At 44.4% G+C, this 12864-nt stretch overlaps 1 long non-coding RNA gene across 1 annotated transcript in view; it reads left to right on the top strand.

Annotated features, from left to right (window-relative positions):
* Positions 1–7756, top strand: part of LOC146821174 (uncharacterized) — a 99668-nt gene extending 91912 nt beyond the window's left edge. The window contains exon 3 of the long non-coding RNA XR_014962674.1: positions 7629–7756. This is a non-coding gene — a long non-coding RNA (uncharacterized LOC146821174). The remainder of the gene's footprint in view (positions 1–7628) is intronic.
* Positions 7757–12864: the final 5108 nt, after the last annotated feature.

Here is a 12864-nt window from a genome sequence, read left to right as displayed (position 1 = left end):
GTTCTTTTCTTATGCCCCACTGTGAGAATGTGTTTACTTCCTTCATGATTGTATTAACTGTCTCATTAGTGTTCCATATTGTCCTAGCTGCTTCTGGACACTGCTGATTATTAGTTGGTTGGAATTCAATTGAGAGCAGGTCTGTTGAGCTTAGTTTTCCTAGGCTCTCGATGGAGTGCATTAGCCGTAATATGTTCCCCCTATTTAGTGTGCCTACTCTTCCCCTCGATTTGTATTCTGGATAGAATATGATGGTATCTGTCTCCTTTGAATCTTTGGCCAAGGTTTTCTGATGAGAAGTTGCTTCAAGATGTGTTAGACTTTGTGGGGTGGAATTGGCGTTTCTGGCTCCTTGGTTGGCATTACTAGCTCCTAGGGGCTCAACTGGTCCTGGTCTTTTATCGGCATGTTCCTGCCTTGTGTAATCTCCCTTTGCGGCCTTTGTCCCAATTCCCTAGGGCTGTTCAAAGGCTCACCTCTCTGTTTAATTCTTGGGCTTTGTTGCATGCAGGTTGCTGTGCTAAATCCTTGTGTTGTTAACACTAGTTGTTTACTTGTCTGTTTATAACCCCATTGATTATCACCTTTTGTGGCAGTTTGGGTTGATGACTTTAGAACTTGCTGCATGCTTGGGTCCAGAGTGACATTAAGTCCCGTACTTAGATGTTCTGTCCTATCGCCCAGGGTGGGGGTCCGGCTTGCCTAGATGCCTCAGTTTCCACAGAGGTTGTCATGGGCTGGTCCTCCCCACAGTGGCCCAGGGTGGCTACCTTCCTGTTCCTGCCCTTCCTGTTTTGTTTGTGGCACTCTTTTGCAATCATGCATTTTTCTTTACCGGCACACTCTCGATTGAGTTTAATAGTGTGGAACCTTCTGGTATTTGATTTAAACTAGTGGGTAGGTTCCCCATGTGTTAGCGCCTGGTCATCGTTGTGTCTATTCCGATTGTTCGTTCAGTCAGGGTTTTGCTTACCTCGATGGTTTCAGTGATGTTATGCGATATGGTGTTTGTTTTGAGGTCTGTTAGGAGATTTCCTAACATTGATGGCAATGTGGAAAGTTTATTAATAATTGGGGCACAAATACAGCCTATTTGTGAGATTTTAGTTGATTGTGCGACTTCTTGCCCCCGTTTAATAAGCCCATTGAGGTCTGCTAGCTTTCTATCTATCTCAGAGGTGAAATCTGCTAGTGTTTGGAGAACTGTAAGCTGCATGTCTAATTTGTGTGATTGATACTGAAGTGCCATTGCTGAATGCTGCATAAAGCTTAGTAAGGTTGCCCAGATTGGTTCTCTAGGGATTATTTCTGTAGAGTTGTTACTCACTGCTTTGGACGCGCTAGTTGCTTTTACGCTAGGTTGATTTGAGGTGGGCTTTAAGTTGTATGAGGCAACAAGTTCCTCCCATTTCTGTGATGCAAGGAAAGTCATGTCCCTATCCGTTAGATGCGAGTCTTCATGTGGCAGGGGCAGGGAACAATCAACTGGGGTGTTGTTTAATGGTTGACTGTGAAGTGACGAGGTGTCGGTTTGTATAATCGTTGTCTTTAGTGGAGAGCAAATTTTTGGATGTGGTGTTATGGGCCAAGCGTTTTGTCCTGTCTGGGGGGGTCCTGCTCGGGGGAGTATTTTGAGGATCCCTTGGGTGTTTGATGCTCCCTTGTTTTGGAATATTTGTAGGTTCTATGGCCAACTGACCCTTGTTTCCACAGATAGGATTTTTGTTGTCCTGAGAACTTCTTGTTGGGCTACTTGTTGAGCTGCTGACTGTCCCCACAGCAGGTCCACCTTAGGATCTATCCCCTGTTGGATTGTTGGTCTGACATTTTGTTCTGATATCTCTATCTGTTGTGTCCATGTCCATGTCCATTGTATCTGTCAACAATCCAGTCGATTGAAGTGGTTTGTCTGAGGGGTATTCTATTCTTCCTGGTTGTAGTCGGGTTTGTAAGCCCTTAATATAATAATTTTTTTAATAGAGGGCTGTGCCAGGGTCTTTCAAAAATGTGAACTTTGTGAAGATTTTTGGCTGGTATGTACACAGGCTCTTTCTGTGAGACACCCCCTCTATATTTATAATCTCTTTTGTTTTGTTGTTGTTTGTTTCCATCTTCAATTGGCTTGTGGTTTTAGGGATTTTGTAGCTCCTGGACTACAGGCGTTGCTTGTGTTTGTACTACTAGCAATGGAACAAATGTTGGTGTCTTTGCTATCCTTATGTAAGGGTTCCTTTTTTATGCTACTTTTAGGGATAGCTTCTCCTTTGGTTGTTTTTGGCTTTGGCTTTGCAATGGACCTTCTTACTCTACCCGATATCATATCTGTCGGGTTGACTTGTTCCTAATTCCTTTAATAGTTTGCTTGTTGTGCTTGTTATGTTTGTTCTGCTAGCTTCCTGCTCAGTGTTAATGTTGATAAACGGTTAGCTCCGTGTTGGCTCCATGCCACTTGATGCACCTTGGTGACGCACAGTATCACGCAAAATGTATTAAAGATAGATTTTTTGTGTGGTTTTTTTTCCTGTTGATTTGTTTTTTCTCGATCTCACTCCTTCTTTTGGGCTTTTACCGCACTGTTATATTAGAGCAGTCGCCTTGGGTGACCTTCTTGTTCAGATACTTTAGATTGATGCTCCATGAGCGTTTTTTGTTTTGCTTTGTTTGTCGTTTCCTTGAGTTCCGGAAGTGTGGGGTTTTGTGGCACTAAGGGGCCTCTCTGTTTCACCCCCTTATCCCTTCCCTCACTATTTCCAGGTAAGGGGCTGTGTGAAGATGTTGTGGTGTCTATTCAGCGACTGCTCAGGGCGAAATCCCCCCCGACGGGAGCCTGCCGCACCAGCCTGATGCTGACCGCCTCTGCTCCTTGAACGAGCCACAGGGCCTCTGGGCCTCCTTCAACTGCCCTTCCATGCCCTCCCCCGCTTGCACCACTCGCTGCCTCGCTGTCTCTGTTGCTATCTCCAAGAGGTGCAGTTGGAGGTGGATTGGAGCGCTAGCAGTAGGCAACAGCAGGGAACAATAACTGGCAATAGTGGGGCATGGAGACAGTACTGGAATGGCAAGGAAGGTGCAAAGCAACCGGAACACGCTGGTCAGTGTTTGAAGGACTCAGAGTCTCCCGCAACTTGCCTCTGCTACCACCCTGTCTATACCTTGTGTCTGACTTGCCTCCTCCTCCACCTCCAGAGACACTGGAGCTTGGGCTGGGGATGGGGGTGCCTCGGAGCACTAGCTGTGCGGTGATGGCACAGCTGCAGTGGCACAGGAGAGCGGGGTGGTAACAGCAGGTTTTCATAATAGGTTGCTGCGCCTCGCTCTCTCCCCCCACTCACTGCCTTCGCCTCTGCCTCTCCTCGAGTCTGCCCTCGAGCCACTGTCCCTCTGCGGCTGTGGCTCCTGGCGCTCAAGTCTATGGCTCATGGCTTCGCTGCTTCGTGATTCTCAGTCCTCACAACCTGGAAGCGGAGTGAGAGAGAAACACAAGAAAGGGGAGAAGAGAAGCAAACAGGTGAGTGAGAGCAAAATAGAGCAGACAGGAGAGAACAATATAGAGCACGGCACTGAGAGAAGCACATGAGGAAAACAGCTAGAAAACACAGACATTCACATGGAGTGCATAAGTTGAAAGAAAATAATAGTTAGCTAAATGTCAGCAGTGGAATGTATAAAAGCTAGCCTATCAGAGAAATGGTAAAAAAGGCTATGCTCCAGGTAAGGGATAAACAGAAAAATGGCAAGCAGCAACGCAGAAAGCCATCAAATAAGGAGAAAGGAAATGTGAGTGACACTAAATCCAACCAATGGTAAGCAGTGGGTGGGCTAGAACTGGGGTAAGCTCTCAGTAAGCCCACATTGGGTGGTTTGTAAACAGGCAGATGTGCTGTCTGGTAGGCTTGGTGATGTCTGGTAGGCTTGACCTAAAAATGGAAGAAAGAACTAATTGAGAATTAATACTGTGGCAAATAATAGGGAAAACAAACTGAGCTCTTAAATTAACTTCCTGAGGTGAGGAAATATGAGGATGAAAATAAAAACCACCCCAAACATAATCACAGAGGCTAGAAATGGGTTTACTCACAGCAATTTACATTTTGAATGTGTAGACCCTGACAAGGACAAGCTGTATATGCTAAGTTGCAAACTGTCATTGCCTGTCAAAGACAAAGTAAGGGGTCTATCAGGATGGCGGTCGGAAAATCACCCCGACCGCCATGGTAGCGGGAAAAGACCGTCCGCCAGGACTGTGGCTTAACCGCCGGTCCAATTAGTATGCCCAGCAGTCGAAATCCGACCGCGGAGGTACGATCGCGGCCTTTAACATTGCGGGGGTTGCTGCTGCCAGAAGCACCGCCGCTATGTCAAAAGGGGCATGTGCTGCATATCCCTGCACTGCGTGGCAGGCACTGCACAGTGCCTGCCACCTGGTACAGGGACAGTTAGGGGGGTATAGGGGGGTACCCAGTGCACCCACACACCCCAACACATTGGGGGCTGGCAATGGTCCCCCGGAGACATTCTCCGCATGCCTTTCCATGGCGGTTCCACCGCAGCGGAGAGGCTGGCGACCACCGGCATCATAATCATGCCGACGGAGCCTGGCCCTGCACTGGCCCCATTTTAGCAGTTCAGCTCCGCCCGCCATGAATGTGTGCAGACTGCTACCGGCAGAAAAGTGGCGGGAGGAATTTATCACCGCCGCGGTCATTACCGCCATGCTAATGTGACTGGCGGTTTTCCAAGTTGCGATCGGCCCGGCGGCGGACGTCTATCCGCCATCCTAATAGACCCCTAAGTTCTTGTACTGTATATTGTCAAAAAGATGCAAAGGCTGAGCCGAATTACTTTTTGAAGAACACACGTTGTGGATTATAAGGGCTGACATTAAGGCTTGGCTTGTTTCGTATTTAGAATTGAATGAGGCAGTCTTGTAGAAGAGATGAATTCCAGAGGAAATGCTGCACTCCCTCAGCCGCTTAAGGTTCCATGATAGGCTTCTTGACACATGCCAGTCTTTCTTTATGCATCCCTATGCAGTGACTGTATGACACTTCAAGTGTGGAAGACAGTTTTACTGCGATCGAATCATTTTTTTCAGTGCCAAAGTCAACTCTATTTACGGACTTTTTTCTCATGGCTTTAGCCCATCAGGCTACTCTTTTTACATTTCCTGAAAAATTCCCACTGCTTCTTGGTCTCTTTTACCTTTTGTCCCAGCGAACCCCAGCTTCCAACTTTTAGCTGTCTTAAGTCTGAGGGCCTGATTTAGATTTTGCCGTACGGGGTACTCCGTCACAACTGTGATGGATATCCCATCCGCCGAAATATAAATCCCATAGGATGCTGAGGAATTTATATTTCGGCTGACAGGATATCCGACACCGTTGTGATGGAGTAACCTTTCCACCAAGATCTAAATCAGGCCTTAGTTTTGAATTCTGTACCTATTTTCCACCTAGCGCTAAATTACACAAATTCTTTAGTGATGTTATGTTTAGGTCAAGACTAGTGCAGCACGCATGCACTGCTGTGCAAGGCATGCTGTATCTGGTATGTGTGATGGAAGAAACTTCCCCCTTATCTATCGCTTCTGTTAGTGCCCTTAATAAACACCTGCTTTTATTTGGTGGGTAGGGTACATTTGTCCCACCTTTTGGTATTTTGGACCCTCCCAGGCGACTGCCCTTGTTACTGTGGCATTATTCTGTTCTTAATATATGTTGCTTCCTGCACACTCTTCTTTCCTTTCCGTACGCTAATCAGCACGGCTCCACGGACGCTGCACTTTATGTTTTAGATTTATCGATATAAGGGCAGCCTTCACTTTCGCTTCCATTGCTGCCGGTTTGTTTGTGGCTTCCCTCCGCCCTTCCCCACCGCCAAGCACACACACAGCTGCGGGTTTCTCACGGCAAAGAGACCTCGCACTGAGAATCCCCACCCCAGTGTGTCCCTACGTCTTTAATTTAATGCCATCCGTTCCCCTACTTTTCTATTTTAGAAATGTGTCCCAGGACGGCAGAGATAGCAAAGTCCTAGAGATAAGGCTCAGCCGTTTGTGGACGGGTGGGGAGGGCAGAGAAGGAAAAGGACTCTGTCTTTCCCTTCTTGCCCAGAGAAGACAAGGACAGTCCCTGTTTACTTCTCCTGCTCTGCCGCACCCCCAGTCTCTTCGTTCTTCCTCTTAGTCCCTCTCTTTCTGTCTCTGTCACGCTTCTCCTCACTTGCTGAAAAACGTGACTTTAAGAAACGCCTCTTACCCTCTCTTCCTCTCCTTTCCTTTATTTGTTCCCTAGTGAAATGGATTCAAAAAATAAAAACACTTTTGCTGGAAATGTTGTCTTTTTCTGATATTTTTCTATTCCAAAGTGCAGATTCGGGGAAGAAGCAAAAAAAATGTTCGAAATATGAAAAATAAATAAATTAAATATAGCAAGATACAGTGGTCACAAAGTGGCCAGATTGGTTTTATTCACGACCATGCACATTAGCGCCACTTTACAGAGTTTGCCAGTGAAGCGCTACTTTCATTTTCTCTTTTTTAATAAGTTGTTCGGTTATACATAATATCATCTTATTTATAAATAAGGTAACAAAGATGCTTATAACACTCTTTTATTATAACTCTGCAACATGCTGCACAGAAGCCACACTACTCAACAACATAGCTTAGACACATTAGCAAAGCCAATAGCTCTGGCTAAACACTTAGAAGGTCCAAAAGGCTATGCCAATGCTTGTTTGTCTTTGCAAGTATGTACAGAGAAGCTATTTAACACCTTAAAACAAACATGCAAGTGGTGTACGCTTTTCTTTGATGTAATTTAGTATTAATATAAATAAGCATGATGCAGTAAATGTGAGGTAATCATATTTCCAATTTTGAGCCACTCTAAATGAGTGCATTTTCAGGTATTGTCTTGTATTGTATTTTAGCATTTGTAGAGTTCCCAATAACCCTATGTGGGGTGCTAAAACATTTACCCACAAGGAAAACAAGTGTGTGTAGGGTGTGTAGTTGGGAGTTTTTTTTTTTTTTTTAGCTATTACGGAAAGTATTTTCATGTCATGCAGGAGGACCACTGAGGTATGGATATTGTGGAATTCTAAAAATGCTTGAACGTGGAATCCATTTAAGGCTAAAAAAGTGAATACCTACTGGAGGAATGGGTGGCATTACTATAATCAAACTCTGCTGCCGGGAAAAGAGTTTTCCAATTATCTTGAGTGGAGGAAATCTAGCACTTTAGGAATTTCTCCAGAGTTTTATTCAGTCTTTTGGTTTTTCCTTTTGACTGTGGGTAAATACCTGAGGTCAGAGGTTTTTGAATATCTAGTTTTTTTCATAAAGATTTCCAAAATTGGGAGATATACTGTGGATCTTGATCAGATACAATTTTGGAAGGGAGCCCATAAACTTTAAATGTATCTTGGAAGAAAAGTTTGGGCATTTCCAAGTCTGTTGGCAATGTGGGGTGTGCAGAAAAATGGGACATATTGGTAATTGAATCTGTAGTAACCATAATGGTTGTACAATCCTCTGAGGTTGGTAAAACTACAATGAAGTCAGCCCCAAGGTTTGGAAGTAATTTCTGATGTTAACAATAATCCTGTTTTTTTTTCTCTTTCAGCTTTGTTTTGGGTGCAGACTTCACAGCTTTTTATAAAGGTATTGACATTGTGATGGAGGGACGACCACCAGGATTTTCTTCTGACAAGATCTTCTGTCACATGTGGCCCTCTAGGGCTAGAAATCAATGCATCATGACACTGGCGTGTTACTATTATTTTTGATTGTTTTTCTGGAATAAAGAGGGTTTTTTTACAAAGATTAAGCCAGCAGTTTGTGTTATTTGATGGTGTGGCAAAAACATTTTTAGTTTTTGTAAGTTGAAATGTTTGGTTTCAGCACAAATTGTTTTAAGAAACCTAGAAGTTGGAGGATTAACAAAGGCTTGAGAGTTAATTATTCTTTCTGACTTCTTTAGATTAATAGAGTTGGCCTGGCATCTTGATAAGGCATCAGCTACTATATTCCCAGGTCCAGGAATATACTGTGAAGTCATACTGTAGGAAAGGAAAATCCCAATGATCTCAATGACTGTTCCGACACTCAGCTAGGACAGTGCAGACAATCAATCTGTGTTGGGCCCCAAGTAAGAAATGTCTCCTTTCTAAAAAGAATCCTTTAAAGGGAAGGAGTTCTTTTTCCAGCACTAAATAATTTCTTTCTGCTGGATAAAATGTACTTGAAAAGAATGCTACAGGATGTTCTTCAGAAACTTGATTGCATTGAATCAGGAGGGTCCTCAGGGCGAGTTCTGAGGAATTGATTTCCAATATAAATGGTTGAGTGATATCTGGCTTTTGTAGAACTGGGGCCATAACAAACGCAGGTTTTAATTTTTTTAAGCAATCAAGGCTTCTGGTAAATAGAGAAACATTTGGTTCTTCTTTAGTAATTCAGTAATGGGTAAGACTAGCTGAGAGAATCCTTTTATGAATTTTCTGTAATCATTTGCCAGTTTAAAAAATCTCTGCATCTCTTTAAAAGAAGTTGGAATAGGCCAACCGAGTACTGCTTGCACATTTCTATCGTCTTAGTGGAAAATATATTTCTCAGGTTTGGCGAAAAATGTATTTCTCTCAGTTTCTGAAATACACATGGCCCGCATGCTTGGTTGGGTCTTTAGAAAAAAACAGAATATCATCCAAATACACCACCATGGTCTGCAGAATGGAGTCACAGAAAACTGGGTTCATGAAACACTGGAGGCAGCACTGCATAGACCAAAGAGCATCACTCGATTTTTGAAATGTCCAAATGGGGTTTTGAAGGCAGTTTTGCATTTGTCTCCAGTACGTATCTGGATCAAATGAAATGTGCCCCGTAAGTCTAATCTAGTGGACATTTTTGCCCCTTGGACCGCTTCCAGTATATCCGAAATTAAAGGTAAAGGGTACTGATCTTCTATGATCCTTTATTTTGGCCTCTGTAGTCGCTACAGGGACAGAGTTCAGACTTTCCCTTCGTAGGTAGGAAGAATAGAGTTGCATCTGCTGGTGATTTGGAGGGAACTATGAGATCATTAGCTAAATTGGCTTCCATATAATCCTTTAGGGCTTGTATTTCAGAGAAAGATAAAGACAACATTTTATAAAAAGGAACAATTGCATCCAGTAAAATTTCAATGGCAGAGTTGAAGGGACGATGAGGTGGTAACACTTTGGCTGTGAATTCTTGAACAACATCCAATTATTTTCGATGGACCTATGGAATGTCCCCAAGATGACCCACGGTGGGAGTAGATTGGCTAGAATGAACTTTGGGGATTTGATGACTGGAATGATATATGTTACAATGGCGAACACAAAACTCAGATCCTAAAGAGAGCGTCTTGGCAGTCCATTTTATATATGGGTTGTATCTTGTCAACCAATTTATTCTCAGAATTATTGAACAGCTAGGTGGGGCAATTAGGTCAAAGGAAATGAGCTCATAGTGAGCATCTATTTTCAAGGGCAATGGCTGATTCTCTTCAATTACTAATCCTGAAGCTACCAGAGTACCATTGACAGCTAACACTGTCACTGGAAGATTTTCTTTTTTTAATTACAGGAATCTGAATATGGAAGGCCCATTGAATGTCCATATACACATTTGAAGCTTTGCATTAATAACGGTTGAAACAGTAATAAACCCAGTCTGAATGATAAGTTCACCTTAGAGAAGTACAAAGGTGGAAGACTGCAGTGATGTTGGCAGGATATGTTGATCCTCACTGCCTCTATTCCCTGCACTAGGGACGAGCTCTTTAGTTTCCCGACTTTGGTGAGGGGTGAGTCAGCCTTATAGAACAGGAGCTGATAAGGTATCCTTCTTGACCACAGTACATGCACAGATGAAGTTTTTGTCTTCTTGCTTCCTCCTCCTCTGTTAGAGGACCTTTAGTAACCTCAACTTGCATGGGCTCTTCTTCTATGTCAGGGACTTTGGGTGCCTATCTGGATGGCGTTCTAATGGTGGCCTTTGTGGATTACTGCCTTATCAGTCTGGATCACCAAACAGATAAGGTCTTGGAAAGTTGAAGACCTGGTTACTCTGACAAGTTCATCTTTCAACTCCTCCCTTAGTCCTTTCTGGAAGCGGGTGAATAAAATTGAGCTGGTCCAACAGATTTCTCCTGCCAGTCCTTTGAACTTTGTTATATAGGAAAGCAGGTCCATGCAACCTTGTCATGTGTTCTAGGATTACTTCCTGGGTGGCAAATTTATGATCCTGATTGTCGAACAATTTGTTGAAATGCCATCAAGAAGGAGAGAAAGTTATCCAGAAGGGGGCTAGAATTTGATAATAGTGGCATTGCTCCAGTGGTTTATTTGTAAAGAAATAAGCACTGGGACTTTCGTCAGGAGGCAGCTTGCACATGCCCGTTTTCCCAATTAGCGCCTCCTAAACCAGGACCCTATACTAACCATGAAAGTGGGGAGAGTATGTGGCATAATGGCCAGAGCTGCAGACTTCAGAGCTGGGGAAACAGGTTCGAGTCTCCCCGTCAGCTCAACATCCTGTGATTCTAGCCAAATCACTTAATCTCCCCTTAAATAAATGTGTTCTTAACTGGTGCTCATGAAAAGTGCCTGTGTTGATGATTACGTGCCGGTGCTGAGCACTGGAAACCACTGGCTCAAATTAAGCACTGCATTGCCCATGCCAGAGCATTTCCAAGCATATTGCTCATTATGAAGCCCACTTTAACTCCATCCGAAGAGTGAATATGTGACTTAAATGCAAAGGGTCAGATTTACAAGCCCCTGGCGCCACCAGTACGTCACTTTTTGTGACGTACTGGAGGCGCATTTCACATCTCTATATTTACAAGGAGAGGAAAAGCCACCCTGCGTGACTTTTCCTCTCCTTGTAAATATGGCCCCTTCACACGCAGCACTTTGCGGGGAAAAGGGCGTTCCATGGGTGTTGCTGTGGGTGTTCCCACGCAACACCCATGGAACGAGACACACTTCCAGATTTACGAGGTATTGTAAATCTGGAAATGCATGTCAATGCTATGCCTCCCCAGGGGAGGTGTAGTGAGGCGCAATGTTTTATTTTCTCCTCGTTTTTTCCTCTTTCAAAGCGTGCTGTAGAATACAGCACGCATTGAAAGAGGAATATGCCTGTAGTGATTGTTTTTGTACAGGAAGGGGCCCCTTCCTGCACAAAAACAATCTCCCCATGACGCAGGCATCCTTGCACCATGGTGCAAGGATGCTTGCGCCAGCGCATGGCAGTAGTTTGTGCACCAGCGCAGGGGAGAGCACAGGATTGTGAAATATTATTGTAAATATGTTGCATTCCTGTGCTTCGGAAGTACCGCAGCGTGGTGCAGCCAAAGGGGGCTTGTGTTGCCACGCTGCGGCACTGTCTTGTAGATCTGCCCCAAACTTTACTTGACCCATATCCAGAAAGGCCTTCAATTTTTTGGGAGTTTCCATTGAACTTCAGCTCCAGTAGCCCAGCCAGAACAGGGTTCAAAAACCCTTGCTGTAAAACAGCCAATGAATGTCAAAGAGGCACATTTTCTGTGGTTAGTTTCTGGACTTACAGTGTGAGATTATTGACTGCTGATAACAAGTCTTGTACCTGTGAAGGTTCATGCTCTTGATCCATACCTATGATATGCTGGTGTTTCAACCTGTCAAGAGCTGGTCTTCTAGGCATGAAGATAAGGTCCTTTATTACCAGAGTCAGCAATGGATGCCAGAATGACAACCTGGAGTCCGAAACTGCTCCAGGGAATAACACAGCAAGGAGCTAAAAGACTGAGGTCCCGAAAATATCTTCCAGCTGGTCCAGGCTGGAATCAAGATTCTGAAAAAATGGAGTAGCTGAAAAGTGGGTAGAACTGGAGACTGTGGAAACCCATGGAGACCAGGAGCGAGCAATGAAAAAACCATTGAGATGCAACTGGCCTCAAGGGAGGTCCTTTTTTATAGTGAAGGACAGGAAATGACCTAGGTAAGAGAAAAAGTTTCCCATCTTAGAATGGGATACTGAAAGGAAGAAATGATGTGCATATTAGCTGAAATATCTTTAATCACAAGGACAATATATCAATATATATAATTGCCCAAAAAACGTTTTATATACTTATAGAAACCTGCATGTGGCGTATTTTAGAAGCTCACATGTAGGAAATGCTCCTTCCGCACTTGAATGGTGCTCAATGAAAGATGGTGTCTGTGGAAGACTCTTCTGCGTCTCCACTGCCACCGATAACACAGAGCACAAGGTCGCAATGATCTTTGCAGCTTAGAGGCCAGAAACAGCCATGTCCCACGTGGCAAAGAAGGCAGGAGCCGCCGTTCAGGTGGTTAGGCAGAAGTCACCATAGGCCGTGCCAGCAAAGGTAAGTCTAGTAATCCATACAGCAGCAAGCGCCAAAAAGAGATGCTGTCAAATGAGTAACAGGATACCAAAAATGCAAGCATGGGAACTGGTGACATAAGCAGTAGTCATGCACCATTTTATTTTATGTATTTAAGGCAGAGACATTGCCTGCTGCTGAACAAATACAGCCCGCAAAGGCGAAAGTATGTGGAAGAGCAATCAAGGCTGGCTACCTGAGTAGAAATTACTTAGGGCATCATTAGGATGGCGGGCGGACATCCTTTCGTAGAATGAGAACGCCCGCCATAGGTGCGGGGGTCCCATGGGTGACATTAGTATGTGCCCACCACTCTGGCGGGCGCATCCTGCATCCTTGACATTGCGGCGGGCGGTGCTCTCAGCACCGCCCGCCGCAATGCCAAAAAGGCATGTTGTGCAGTTCCATGCACAATGTGGCAGGCACCGCGCGATGCCTG

Source organism: Triturus cristatus, chromosome 6 (assembly GCF_964204655.1).
Source record: "Triturus cristatus chromosome 6, aTriCri1.1, whole genome shotgun sequence".
In the NCBI taxonomy this organism is placed as follows: Eukaryota; Metazoa; Chordata; class Amphibia; order Caudata; family Salamandridae; genus Triturus; species Triturus cristatus.
This window is presented reverse-complemented; position numbering and strand designations above follow the sequence as displayed.